Source organism: Bos indicus, chromosome 1, assembly GCF_029378745.1.
Source record: "Bos indicus isolate NIAB-ARS_2022 breed Sahiwal x Tharparkar chromosome 1, NIAB-ARS_B.indTharparkar_mat_pri_1.0, whole genome shotgun sequence".
Classification (NCBI taxonomy): Eukaryota; Metazoa; Chordata; class Mammalia; order Artiodactyla; family Bovidae; genus Bos; species Bos indicus.
The window spans coordinates 47,064,057-47,079,497 of NC_091760.1; the positions used below are offsets into that span (position 1 = coordinate 47,064,057).

Here is a 15,441-nt window from a genome sequence, read left to right on the forward strand (position 1 = left end):
CTCTAGGTTCATCCACCTTACTAGAACTGACTCAAATGTGTTCTTTTGTTGACTGAGTAATATTCCATTGTGTATATGTACCACAGCTTTTTATCCATTCATCTGTTGATGGACATCTAGGTTGCTCCCATGTTCTAGCTATTGTAAATAATGCTGCAATGAACATTGGGATACATGTGTCTTCTTCAATTTTGGAGTAACACACCAGTATTGATGAAGCTAAAGACAAGCACTGCTGTCCCTATAGCCAGAAAACAGATAGATATGGCTCTTAAGGTTAAATCAGTAGCATTTGTTAGTATTTTTTGAGCATTTATTGTGTGTTGTACTTTGTGCCTATTACAAGCACTACATTATTTAATTCTTACACTAATGATATAAAGCAGGCACCAGTATTTTTTACAGGTGAGAAAACAAAAACTCAGAGAAGTAGAGAAGTAATTTTGCCCAAGGTCAGAGAGTAGAAAGTAGTAAGCCAGAATTTGAACTCAGGAGTGTCTCGTTCCAGGGACTGAACGTTTAACTCATATGTATGTATGTGTGTGTGTGTGTGTGTGTGTGTGTGTGCTCAGTTGTGTCCAACTCTTTGCTACCCCATAGACTGTAGTCTGCCAGACTCCTCTGTTCATGGAATTTTCCAGGCAAGAATACTAGAGTGGGTTACCATTTCCGGCTCCAGGAGTTCTTCCTGACCAGAGAACAAACCTGTGTCTCTTTAATCTCCTGCACTGGCAGGTGGATTCTTGACAACTGCACCACCTCAGGGTTGTAAGAATTCCCATCCCTCTAGCAATACATGAGATGCAACCCGCTTTCCTATGACAATACATAGAAATTTGCTACATTCTTCTTGGTCCCCCACAGAATGGCTGCCCCATAGTTTAGGTAATCTCTTACTGGTTGACATTTATTTTATTTCCAGATTTCAATATTACAAACAATGCATCCTTGAACATTTCATGTATCAGTTTCTGAGTCTCCTTCTAGGAAATACCTACAAATGGAAACCCTGCTTCAGAGGCTATGCATGTGTAATTTTTGCCACTCTGACAGTTAGATGAAAATGAAAACAGGCTTTGAATGTTTATTTTTTCTGATACTATGTCTTCATATACTTACTGCCTGAAAGGAGTAGTCATTAAGAGCAAAGTCCTGGAATGAGATTGTCTGGATGTGTCCCCAGTGTTCTCTTTTGATGACTCTTTGTAAGGAGCCAGCTAAGGGCAGATTACTTAACTCTCTCTGCCTCACAGGGCTGTTAGGAGAGTTTCATGGGCTAATACTTGCAAGGTGCTTCTACCATAATTTATGTGATTCTCCTAATTAATTTAATTTCACTGGAGAGAATGTATATTTAGACAGTATATGTCCTACTATTCAGTTTTTTGGTGACTTCTCTCATCCTTTCAGTTCCTTTTTAAATGCCCTTTACTTTTCTTTATTTATACTTTACACATTTTTTAACCTTACTCCTAAGCTTTTATGATTACCAGAGAGAGTTTAACACACTATAATTAAAGTTTAACACACTATAATTAAATAAAATTAAATTAATTTTTAATAAATTAATAAACATTCCTGATATTTAGTTGAGTCATTGTGTTGAGAGTTTATACAATGTTACAGATTTCAGGTTACTTTTATTGTTTACATTATATCCTAGCACTAGAGCCCACTATCAGTATAATTAGGTCTGGATTCAAATCCTAGTTCTGATTTTAATTAGTTTTTCAATGAGTTTTTTGGCTATATAATTTCACCCTTGTCGTCTAAGTTTCCTTACTAGAAGTAAGGGAATTAGACTATGCTATTTTAAGCTCTCTTCTTACCCTAAAATTTTATTATTCTTTATATTCAAAAGACCTAATTGCCAGAGAGCCTGACCTGTAGGCTGGGGTCATGTTACACAGTAAAGAATCTGCCTGCAATGTGGGAGACATGGTTTGATCCCCAGGTTGGGAAGATCTGGAGAAGGGAATGGCAGCACATGCCACTATTCTTGCCCGAGAAATCCCATGGACAGAGGATCCTGGCAGGCTATGGTCCATGGGATTGCAAAGAATTGGACAGGACTGAGTGGCTAACGCTAACAGTATCACAAGTTCTTTAGAAGGAAATCCTATGAATGTAGGGTACAGTGAATAAGAGATTAAAAATTCACCTTCCCCACAATTCTCTCTAATAGTATGTGTACTTTTTTGGGGGAAATGATTCCTTATTTTCTTCTACAAATTCATGACATACCTCAGAGAGCTAGTTCAAAGCCCTTCTCTGGAAGTGAAGTGAAAATTGCTCAGTAGTGACTCTTTGTGACCCCATGGAATATACAGTCCATGGAATTCTCCAGGTCAGAATACTGGAGTGGGTAACTGTTCCCTTCTCCAGGTGATCTTTCCAACCCAGGGATCAAAACCAGGTCTCCCACATAGCAGGCGGATTCTTTACCAGCTGAGCCACAAGGAAAGCCTTCTCTGGAAGGCACTTTTTATTGGCCTCCTTTGATGTGGCAAATGCCATACGGAGGGAAGAAATTCACTGTACAAATTCCTATACAATAGAGTGTTGAAATTCATTGCTCTGGGGGGAGTTATAGACTTTGATAGAGTTTCAGTCACAGAAAAAACTTGGAGGAGGCTGGAAATAAAATGCCACACTGTATGAAACTTGGGCCAATGACCTTTTTCTGGGGTTAGTTGGTCCAATAGCTACAAATATTATGTTAACTCAAACTGAACTGAGCAAATGATCTTTAATAAAACTGGCACACTGGAACATCCTCAGATTATTTTTATAATTGTTTGGATCTGTAAATGGCTACTGTGTAGGGACTGTGGTAGAGAGGCATACAGGAGGAGGAACTCTGGAGAGTAGTGATGAGGCAAGGATGTGACCCCAAGGTATATCTCCTACTTCAGAAGAAAAACCTTTGTGTCCCTGGGGAGGCGTAGCGAAGAGTTAGTTTCTCTGAAGCTGGGATGTGTTGGTTTGGCATTTGCCCTGGGCTGTTGTATTCTCTCTCTAGAGTGGTCTTGAAGCTAGGAAGTTGAACAGATGGTAAGGACCCAGTAAGGTGTCTGAGAGACAGAGAGAATGAAGAACAGAGGTAACAGGGCAAATAGGAGAGGCAAGATGAGTCTGGAATGATAAGCCACACCTGCTGAGATGACAGAAGAATGAGGAAATAATAAAACAGCGTGTTGGGTGGGACCCACATACTTTTCAATCAACTATATAAATGCTTTTCTTGGAGTGGAGACTAGGTGTTATCTAGTTAGTCAAGTTTTAACTGCAAGCTGGGCTTTCTCACTCCTGCTCATAACTTCCCCTCCCCCATTTATTCACTAAAACGCTTCACATTTATACACCATCGGCAATGTATTGTTTAGTAAGATAGAGTCTGATCTTAAAGAGCTTAAAGCCATGTGTTCAACCAACCAGCTGCTGCAGCTGCTAAGTCACTTCAGTCATGTCCAACTCTGTGCAACCCCATAACGGCAGCCCACTAGGCTCCCCCGTCCCTGGGATTCTCCAGGCAAGAACACTGGAGTGGGTTGCCATTTCCTTCCCCAATGCATGAAAGTGAAAAGCGAAAGTGAAGTCGCTGTTGTGTCTGACTCTTCGCAACCCCATGGACTGCAGCCTACCAGGCTCCTCTGTCCATGGGATTTTCCAGGCAAGAGTACTGGAGTGGGGTGCCATCGCCTTCTCTGGAGCAGTATATAATTTTGCTTGTTCTCATTTTCCTTCCCAAACCCCACAACCTTGTTTATTTATTAAGCAAACTCTCATGTGTGTTGTGCCATGTTTCAGGTAGTTTTCCAGGCATTACAGACACCTACACATTTCATGTTCATAAAAACCCTATGGGGTAGGGGCTGTTACTATTCTCATTTTATCTATAAGGCAACTGTGGGCATGGAAGTTAACTCTCCCAAAGTCATATAGCTAGTAAGTGGCAGAGCTGAGATTTGAACCAGTGACTCTGGCTCCAGAGTCTATGGTCATAACAGTTTTACTACATTGCATGGTTTTGATTTTGAATTGGTTGCTGCTGCTGCTGCTAAGTCGCTTCATTCATGTCCGACCTGTGCGACACCATAGACGGCAGCCCACCAGGCTCCCCTGTCCCTGGCATTCTCCAGGCAAGAACACTGGAGTGGGTTGCCATTTCCTTCTCCAATGCATGAAAGTGAAAAGTGAAAGTGAAGTCACTCAGTCATGTCCGACTCTTCGCAACCCCATGGACTGAAGCCTACCAACCAGGCTCCTCCATCCATGGGATTTTCCAGGCAAGAGTACTGGAGTGGGGTTGCCATTGCCTTCTCTGTTTGAATTGGTAGTTGTTCACAAAAAAGAAAAATATTTGAATGATGAACACAGGATCTAATTTTAACCAATTTCCTGTTGGAGAAGAAAAGAGTTCATTTTCTTTTTTAAAATAAGAGCCAAAAAAAAAAAAAAAAAAGAGTCAGTTGCTTCTAATTAGTTTAGGACCTACATCATTTTTTCACTGTGCAAGAAATGACTTGAGAGAATAGGGTGCAATGAGGGAATGATTTAATTGTCCATTAGGGTTTCTTCCAAAGTTCAGGCTATTTCTATGAAGCCAAAAGAAAAGAGGCTGTCCTTGTGTTCACCAGGGCCAAAGTGATTGCCAAATCTGCTACCCTCCAGGTGGTTCTGCTCTTTTACTTATTAAACAGCTGCTGCTGGGATTCCATTTATGTGCTGTTACTGGGCTGGATGAGATGGACATCCATGGAAATACACACGTGGCATCTGCCATTAATGAGCTTATAATTTAAAGAAGGAGACTAAACACACACATACCATCTTTAAATAAACTTCACAAATCTAGCAGCATGTGAGCAAGCACTCAAATAAAGATTTCAGGGGTGAAGATCAGAGGGGAAACTTTATGGAAAGGCTGACTTTGAATAGATGGGGAGATGGCATATTGAACCTATACACCTCTGCTGATTCTCTTAGTCTTATCTGGTTCAAGAGCTTTGACCTCTTCATCCATCTGCTCTGCCTCAGCTGGGAGCCTGACAAAGTCTGTGGTCTTTGACATTCTACCACCCAAGACTGGCCAGCTCCATGCCTGGACTCTCTGGTTCCTTTCACACTTTGAGACTTGTATGATACATCATGCTACTGAGCATGGGCTCTATCTACCTAAGCAGCTCTTCAGGGGTCCAGAAGACACAACCTAGAAGAGAGTTGACTTGGGCAAAGACCAATAAGAGCCAGAAAGAATTTGGGCAGATAAGCATGCTTTCCTTTTCATCCTTCAGTGGACTCATTTAAGACAGTTTCTCTGACCAGCCTGTCTGGAGACATTCTGGGTAGCTGAGTAGGTGACCTGCTAAGTGACTGAGATTCTTCAAGCTCATAGTGAAGTAGAGGCCATTGCTGTTATGTTATCTTTTATTGCTTGTCATCATTCCCTGTGTCCCTTTCTTTTTCCTTCACTTCTGTCCCATGATTGCATTTCCCTAAAGAAATATCCCATAATTTTTGCCACACTTTCTGTTTTCTAGAAGTTTTGGAGTAAGACAGAAGAGATGAAAATCTTTGTAGAGTATAGGATATACAAAGGAATGATCTGGATTGAGAACATATATGTTGGGAATAGCCATGGTCAAATTTTAGAAGGCCATGATGAGAGACATATAGATTCTTGGAAAGCTTTTGAAGAGAGGAGTGCCATAGTGGAAACTGGAGTTTAGGAAGGTAGATCAGTTCAATTCAGTCACTCAGTCATGTCTAACTCTTCGCTACCCCATGGACTGCAGCACACCAGGCCTCCCTGTCCATCACCAACTCCTGGAGTTTACTCAGCTTCATGTCCATTGAGTCCGCGACGTCATCCAACCATCTCATCATCTGTCATCCCCTTCTCCTCCTGCCTTCAATCTTTTCCAGCATCAGGGTCTTCTCCAATGAGTCGGTTTTTCATATCAGGTGGCCAAAGTATTGGAGTTTTAGCTTCAGCATCAGTCCTTCCAATGAATATTCTGGACCGATCTCCTTGAGGATGGACTGGTTGGATCTCCTTGCAATCCAAGGGACTCTCAAGAGTCTTCTCCAACACCACAGTTTAAAAGCATCAATTCTTCAGTGCTCAGCTTTCTTCATGAGACTTCCCTGGTGGCTCAGAGGATAAAGCGTCTGCCTACAATGCTGGAAACCCAGGTTCAATCCCTGGGAGGAAGATCTCCTGGAGAAGGAAATGGCAACCCAATCTAGTATTCTTGCCTGGAATATCCTATGAACAGAGGAGCCTGGTAGGCTACAGTCCATGAGGTCACAAGAGTCGGACATGACTGAGTGACTTCACTTTCTTTCTTCATAGTCCAACTCTCACATCATACAAGTGATGGGGGACTACTGGAAAAAACCATGAAGGAATATCAGGTTGAAATAAAAACGGGTGGTGGAGGTGGAGAGAACTGGAGGCAAGAAGACTATTTATGATTTAAATGTGAGGATGAATATAGGACCATGCTATAGAAATTAAATGGTGGATGAGGAACCTTAGGAAGGCTTTAAGCTATCTTAGTAAAATAAGAAGTCATTCACTAGACATGAGTAAGAGGGAGGTACAATGAAAAGATTAAAGGAGGAGGGAATGCCAGTGAGTATGACACTCCTGAGGTCGTGCTACTGAGCAGCCATGGTTTAGACTGGGTCATAGTGCTTTATGCTGAGCCTGGCTATGTGGCTGTAGTTCTTCCTGCTCTCTATCAATATGCTTCTAAGGCACATATGGGAATTCTCATTTCATGATGAGTTTGTGTACTATAAAAATTGCCAGAGTACTGATGAGATACTTACATGGTCTATTCAGTATGTATCTTGTTAATTATGTTTTGTTAATTTTATAAATTAATTTTTTAACAGTTTAATATTAATATGTTAAAATTTTGCTAATTAAAATGACTACTATGGAAATCGTTATTTACAGTACTTTTTAAAGAACAAAGAGATGAACCCTGTGGTTGTATATCAATTGGCTCATCTTGTAAAGCCAGAGTAACCACACAGCACTCATGTAGTCATGACTTTTGTCTAGATCTTGCTGTTCATGAGAAGGCAGAAGTGGGTGGAGCAAGCCATGTATTCATTCTGGATCTGAAATGCAAATGCGTAAGCTCCATTTTATTAATTTTGTGTAATCCTCAGCTACATTTAAAAATACTTCTGAATACTTTTTGAGTTGTCATGTACTTTATACATTGGGCAGTTATTGAACACTTGAGTTTGTGTTGAAGTTCCCATGTCCAGGATTGTTTGTTTGCCTGGAAGAGAGAATAATTAATATTCCAAAGCATTACTTGAGTACAGTTTATATGCTGAGGCAGGTAGGCAGAGGTAAACTATAAACCAAGGGAGATAATATAGCTACCCAGACTCTGAGATAAGGCTAGCAAAGAATCTTTAAGTTAAAACAAATAAAAAAACCCTGAAAACATGAAGTTTTTGATTTGTTGTGCATGATATTATGGTTTCCAGGGACCTGAAGTGTTGTCTGGCTGATGACTCAGAAGTCTGCTTTTGACTCAGCTAGTTGGTCTTTCCGTGGTGGCACAGGTACCAAAGCACGTCCTTTTTCAAGGGGTGGTATTCCAGTAGAGGTGCCCCATTTGTCTTTATGTTTATGTGATCATCATACTTATGATAGGATCTCATTTCCTTTGAACCCTCAAAATCTATCTTGCAGAGTTCAAGCCTGATCCAGAGGTGAGTGTCTCAGCTGCTTTTTTGTCTGAGTTTATTGGTAGGGAGTCAGCTGCTAACTGACTACTGAGAATCAGTCATCAGTAACCAACTGGTTTCAGTTTCATCACAGGAAGATGTGAGCCAGAAACAACATTTAGAAATCAACCAAGGGCTTGTGGAAGTCTGACCAGTGTCATAGGTAGAAGGTTGAACAGTGCTGAGGAAGTTTCAGAAATGGGGGGAATTTAAAAAGTGGAGGGAGTGTCACATTTTGAAGTGATGGGGGAGGGGCAAAAACACCCAAACCATCTCGACAAGGAAGTATGAGTACAAGGAACACGTGCAGGAAAGCTGAAGAAGACACAGACTTAAATAAAAAAAAAACACAAAAAACAAAGAACTGTTATCCTTAGGGGAAAGTATGTGCTATGAGTTAGCTCTATTAACCACCAAGATCCTTATACCAGAAGATTTGAGCACTGCTTAAAACATTGCTACGAGGTCATGGAAACTCTCTTGGCTTACTTTCTGTCAAATTATTTCCAATCTTTCTACACATGAACTCACCTCAGTCCCCAAATGTGCTTGACTGTCTCGCCTTGTCTGGGCTTGGTTGCATTTTGCTTTGGTCTATTTATCGCGGTTCTGACCTATTAGCTTCACACAATGTTGCCTGCAATAAATGTCTGTCAGCATTATGTGTCTTGTTCATAGGTTTGATGTTTCCTATATATGAGCTGTCCATTCCTCAGGACACAGATGTCCAGTATTTATTGCTCTATCTGGCCTGTTAAGAAAATACTCTTTCTATGAAAATAACATAAAAACAAAATAAAACAGAACTTGACCAACAAACTGATCAATCAGCCCATCCCCCCAAATCCGCAAAGATTCGCATGTCTGGAGAGTAATTGCAGGGACCCCAAAGCAAGCTGCCTGGATTCCCAAGGCAAATGCCCACTGAAGAGTCTCCCAGGCTGTAGCCACTGATCCCAACTTCAGCTGTGGGTGAGAAAGTATGACTGAGCCAGCAGGCTGCTTCACAGATGCTCAGCTGGCCTCAGAGCCTTGCTGATGCCAGCTTTTCACATGACCTGATTATGTCTCTAAATGTACAGAACTGGTATCTGAAGGTTGTTTGAGTTGCTCTGCAAAGTGCTGGTATTTACTTTGGGTTCAAGGATTTGCCTTCTGTGTCTTTTTTTAATATAGGAGAATGAGACATGAAGAAAAGTAGCTTCCACCAACACCTCTTGACAGACAATCAGTGTTGTCCTTGCCAAATCCAATGGTGTTTAATTCTTTTCTAAACTCCTTTACTTTATCTTTCTGTACTTTCTTCCTTGGAGACTAGGTTAATTTTGATCCCAACTTTCACTTCTCTGAAGAGAATGCTTGCCTCCATTTATTGAGCTCCAGATTTTCACCTGAACTCTAGTACTCATTTATAGCTGCCTACTAGATGTCTCCAGTGTTATGAGATGATTTGGAAATCATTATGTTCCAGGTTAAAGTTACTTTCTTTAAAGTTTCCCCACAGAGAAAGACAAATATATCACTTATATGTGGACTTTAAAAAAATGATACAAATGGACTTATTTACAAAACAGATATAGACTCGTAGATATAGAAAACAAACTTATGGTTATCAAAGGGGAAGAGAGCAAGAGAGATAAATTAGGAGTTTGGGATTAACAGATACACACTACTACATATAAAATAGATAACCAACAAAGACCTACTATTATGTTGGTGCAAAAGTATTTGCGATTTTGCATTGTTGAACTTTGCTGTTTGATATTGGAATACATTCTTAGATAAATGTGGGTTATATTATACACCACTTTAATGTGCATTTCTCACTTATGTTTTTCTGTTAATGACATTATTTGCTGTTTATTTTATATGTATTTCAGACTAGGGAAATGATGTTAGACAAAAAGCAAATTTGAGCAGTTTTCTTATTCAAGTTCAAAATGGTCATAAAGTAGTGGAGACAACTCACAATATCAACAACACATTTGGCTTATGAACTGCTAGTAAATGTACAGTGCAATGGTTGTTCAAGAAGTTTTGCAAAGGAGATGAGAACCTTGAAGATAAGTGCAGTGGCCAGACACTGGAAGTTGACAACGACCAATTGAGAGCCATTAGTGAAGCTGATCCTCTTACAACTACATGAGAATTTGTTAAAGAACTCGATGTTGACCATTCTACAGCCATTCAGCATTTGAAGCAAATTGGAAAGGTAAAAAAGCTCAAAAATGGGTGCCTCATGAGCTGACCACAAATTAAAAAAATCGTTGTTTTGAAGTGTCATTTCTCTTATTCTATGCAACAACAATGAACCATTTCTTGATCAGGAGTGTGACTTGCGATGAAAAGTGGATTTTTATACAACTGGTGATGGCCAGCTCAGTGATTGGACTTAGAAGAAGCTCTAAAGCACTTCCCAAAGCCAGACTTGCATTAAAAAAGGTCATGGTCACTGTTTGGTGGTCTACTACTGGTGTGATCCACTACAGCTTTCCTGGTGAAACCACTGCATCTGAGAAGTATGCTCAGCAAATCGATGAGATGCACTGAAAACTGCAATGTCTGCAGCTGGCATTGGTCAACAGAAAGGGCCCAATTCTCCTCCATGACAATGCCCAACTGCACATCGCACAAACACTGCTTCCAAAGTTGAATGAATTGGGCTATGAAGTTTTGCCTCATCAGCCATATTCACCTGACTTTTCACCAACTGACTATACCACTTACTCAGGCATCTCAACAACTTTTTGCAGGGAAAACACTTCCACAAACAGCAGGAAGCATAAAACGCTTTCCAAGTGTTCATCAAATCCAGAAGCATGGATTTTTATGCTACAGGAATAAAACAACTTATATCTTGTTGGCAAAAATGTGCTTATTGTAATGGTTCCTATTTTGATTAATAAAGATGTGTTTGAGAAGAAATGGTATTGACTTAACAGATGCAGAAGATACTAAGAAAAGGTGGCAAGAATACACAGAAAAATTAAACGAAAAATATCTTCACGAGCCAGATAACCACGGTGGTGTGATCACTCACCTAGAGCCAGACATCCTGGGCCTTAGGAAACATCACTGTGAACAAATCTAGTGGAGCTGATAGAATTCCAGCTGAGGTATTTCAAATCCTAAAAGATGATGCTGTGAAAGTGCTGCACTCAATATGCCAGCAAATTTGGAAAACTAAGCAGTGGCCACAGGATTGGAAAAGGTCAGTTTTCATCCCAATCTCAAAGAAAGGCAATGCCAAAGAATGTTCAAACTACTGCACAATTGCACTCATCTCACACACCAGCAAAGTAATGCTCAAAATTCTCCAAACTAGGCTTCAACAGTACGTGAACGGAGAACTTCCAGATGTTCAAGCTGGTTTTAGAAAAGGTAGAGGAATCATAGATCAAATTGTCAACATCTGCTGGATCATCGAAAAAGCAAGAGAGCTTCAGGAAAACATCTACTTCTGCTTCATTGACTGCACTAAAGTATTTGACTGTGTGGATCACAATAAACTGTGGAAAAATTTTCAAGAGATGGAAATACCAGACCATCTTACCTGCCTCTTGAGAAATCTGTATGTAGGTTAAGAAGCAACATTTAGAACCAGACATGGAACAACGGACTGGTTCCAAATTGAGAAAGGAGTATGTCAAGGCTGTATATTGTCACCTTGGTTATTTAACTTATATGCAGAGTATATCATGTGATGTGCCAGGCTGGATAAAGCACAAGTTGGAATCAAGATTGCCGGGAGAAATACCAATAACCTCAGATATGCAGATGACACCAACCTTATGGCAGAAAGTGAAGAGGAACTATAGAGCCTCTTGATGAAAGTGAAAGAGGAGAGTGAAAAAGCTGACTTAAAACTCAATATTCAAAAAATGAAGATCATGGCATCCAGTCCAATCACTTCATGGCAAATAGATGGGGAAACAATGGAAACAGTGACATATTTTCTTTTCTTGGGCTCCAAAATCACTGTGAATGGTGACTGCAGCCATGAAATTAGAAGATGCTAGCTCACTGAAAGAAAAGCTGTGACAAGCCTGCACAGCATATCAAAAAGCTGAGACATTACTTTGCCAACAAAGTCTGTCTAGTCAAAAGTATGGTTTTTCCAGTAGTCATGTATGGATGTGAGTGTTGGACCATAAAGAAAGCTGAGTGCTGAAGAATTGATGCTTTTAAACTGTGGTATTGGAGAAAACTCTTGAGAGTCCCTTGGACTGCAAGAGCATCAAACCAGTCAATCCTAAAGGAAATCAGTCCTGAATATTCAAATATTCAGCTGAAACTCCAATACTTTGGCCACCTAATGCAAAGAACTGACTCATTAGAAAACACCCTGATGCTGGGAAAGATTGAAGACAGGAGGGGAAGGGGATGACAGAGGATAAGATGGTTGGATGACATCACCAACTCATTGAACATGAGTTTGAGCAAGCTCTGGGAGTTGGTGATGAACAGAGAAGCCTGGTGTGCTGCAGTCCAAGGGGTTGCAAAGAGTGGGACATGACTGAGTTGACCGAACTGAACTGATAATGATTTAAAATTTGGAGTCCAAAACCACAATTATGTTTGCTGCAACCTAATTACTTTGCCAAAAAAGGTCCATCTAGTCAAGGTTATGGTTTTTCCAGTGGTCATGTATGGATGTGAGAGTTGGACTGTGAAGAAGGCTGAGTGCTGAAGAATTGATGCTTTTGAACTGTGGTGTTGGAGAAGACTCTTGAGAGTCCCTTGGACTGCAAGGAGATCCAACCAGTTCATTCTGAAGGAGATCAGCCCTGGGATTTCTTTGGAAGGAAAGAAATCCTTTCCAGTCCATGGGGTCACAAAGAGTCGGACACGACTGAGTGACTGAACTGAACTGAACTGAATATATAGCAAAAAGAACTATATTCAATATTTTGTAATAACCTATAATAGAAAATAATCTGAAAAATGTATATAACTAAGTCACTTTGCTTACCTCTGAACCTAACACAGCATTGCTAATCAGCTATATGTCAAATAAAGAAAAAAGCTTTCTCAATTTGCTCCCAATTTTATATTTCTAAGTCTGGAATTGATAGATTATCTTTTAGTCCCTATATACATTTAATACCTTGTTCTATCAAACCCTATTTTATATAGTTCTTTACTTTGTTTTCTTTCTCTTTAATTTTCATTGCCACCCTCCAAGTCTCATGTTCTTATATAATAGCCTTGACTAATCTTCCTACTGCTAGATGTATCCTCTTCAAACATCATCTTTACTGTGAAACTGTTGCTCTCCATAGCCTACAGTGCAAAGCAAGCAATCCTAGTTGAGTCTGCTCTAATGTAATCTACATACTTAACCTTAACTTTTCCTACTAGGTTTGGGAGAATCTGAACTCTGGGTAGGCTCACAGAGAGGTGGACTTGATAAGGAGGAGATGGAACATGTTATAAAAGCAGCTGTCAGGTCACCAGTGCAGGTTTCTCAAATTCCATATTGAGTTGGAAGGCAATGGCAACCCACTCCAGTACTCTTGCCTGGAAAATCCCATGGACAGAGGAGCCTGGTGGGCTGTGGTCCATGGTGTTGCTACGAGTCAGGCACGACTGAGTGACTTCACTTTCACCTTTCACTTTCCTGCATTGGGGAAGGAAATGGCAATCCAATCCAGTGTCCTTGCCTGGAGAATCCCAGGGATGGAGGAGCCTGGTGGGCTTCCATCTATGGGGTCGCACAGAGTTGGACATGACTGAAGCAACTTAGCAGCAGCAGCAGTAGCAGCAACTGCCCTATCAATGTTGGGCATAAGAAATGAATTAGATACCTGGGTGAAGCAGCCTGGTTCAAATTTCAGATAAATACTTGGTCTCTCTTGTGCTGATGCCAAATGAAATGAGAAGGCAGAAAATGGAAATTGGATTATGCTATAGCAGGCTGGATTTGAGTTAGACAAAGAAGAGAAAAGTAACAGTAAATATTTGAATGCATTTAACTCTACAGAACTTTTCTGATGAAGATTATATGTGCAGTAAACCAATGAAGGACTAAATATATTTGCAAATATAAATTCATACCTAAAGTATTGTGGAGAACGATATGCTTTCTATTTAAGAATAGACTTAAAAATTATTAGCTGACCATAGAGACTTGGGAGTAGCATGTGAAAGAGAATTCTGGGGCAGGTACTTTGAAAACTAGAGGAATGTGGTATCATTTTTACTTCTTTCCCATGGTAATTGCATTAGGTATGACAAGTAAAGACTGACTTCCACACAGAGGTGGAGCATTTCCCCAAATCTAAGGAGATCAATTTCACAATGATCTAGTATAGGTTGATGTTCTTCCTCCCTTTATTCAGCTTTTAGAAAATGGCTTATAACTTTTGCCTTCAGAGATGTAATGTTTGCTTTCCATGAACAATAACCCACTAGGCCAGGTTTGGCTTAACCTTCTGAAAGATTCCAGCTATAGCAGAGGTAGAATAATCCATCACCTAAGGGCACATGAGGCTGCATCTATTTGAGGAACAATCAACGGGCATGTAGATACTGGGATAAAGTGCTGATTTGGAAACCAATTTATACATGGGTGTTCCTGGCCTGGTATAAAGACAGGCCCCCTGGGACAAATTTCATCCTTTTATCTTTGAAATAGACTATGAGAAAGGGTCTGTGGGTAGCTTCCTTTCCAGACAAAGAGAAGCTGGTAGAAGTTGGGTAGATGACTTTCATGGCCAAAGAGGCCAACAATTCTGGGTACATGAGTGATGCGAGATGAGGAAAGGCAGGTGCTTCACACACTGAACATCTTAACTCTCAGCATGGGATCAGAAGCTACCTTTGAACCTTTGTCTCTTCCAAATCAAATACTAGCAATTTCACTTTGATTACAAGGACAATTACTTTCTCTTACTATAATCTTTTCAGTATTCAACTAGACTATGTAAAACTGCCATTAACAATCTGTGAGGTCAATTTGCTGATGCTCAAAGTCTATATATGTGTTCTAGTTTCTAGTTGTTGGATAAGTTGGAACTGATGATAAACTATAAACTGAAATAAACTATCTTAATCCCAATTGACATTTTAAAGATGTCCATTTATCATTCCTGCATTATTAAAGTAAGTAGTTTAGTGAGAGGGCAAGATGGGGTCTACAGTAATACATAGTTTTTTGACTAAGGAAGAAGCCAGCAGTTGATTTCCTCTCATATTTTTATCCTTATGGTATATGATGAAGCAATACATGTTGTGAAATTGATATGATAAAAACTGAGACACTGTAACATATTCTGAACGTCTTATATGGATCTGGGTCTAACCCAGGCACAATTTGAAGCAAAGATAATAATGTTATATTCTTACTCACCCCCAACCCCCAACCATTCCGTTTTGTTGTGAACAGAGATTTTTTTAAATCCAAAAGCAGGACTCACTTAAATGAGTTAACATAGATTTGTTTTTCTCTTTCTGACTTCACTCTGTATTGTAGTCTCTAGATCCATTGACATCTCTTAAAATGACAGTGTTGTTCCTTTTTATGGCTGGATAATATTCCGTTGTATATATGTATCACATTTACGTTTATCCATTCCTCTATATTCATGGAATGTAGAAAAATGATATAGATGAACTTATTTGCAAAGCAGAAATAGAGACATAGATATAGAGAACAAATGTATGGATACCAAGGGAGGA

At 40.0% G+C, this 15,441-nt stretch overlaps 1 long non-coding RNA gene across 1 annotated transcript in view; it reads left to right on the forward strand.

Moving 5' to 3' along the window:
• The window catches only part of LOC139182592 (uncharacterized), a 145,833-nt gene that overhangs the window by 74,457 nt on the left and 55,935 nt on the right, over positions 1–15,441 (forward strand). The gene's annotated exons all lie outside the window — the stretch shown is intronic.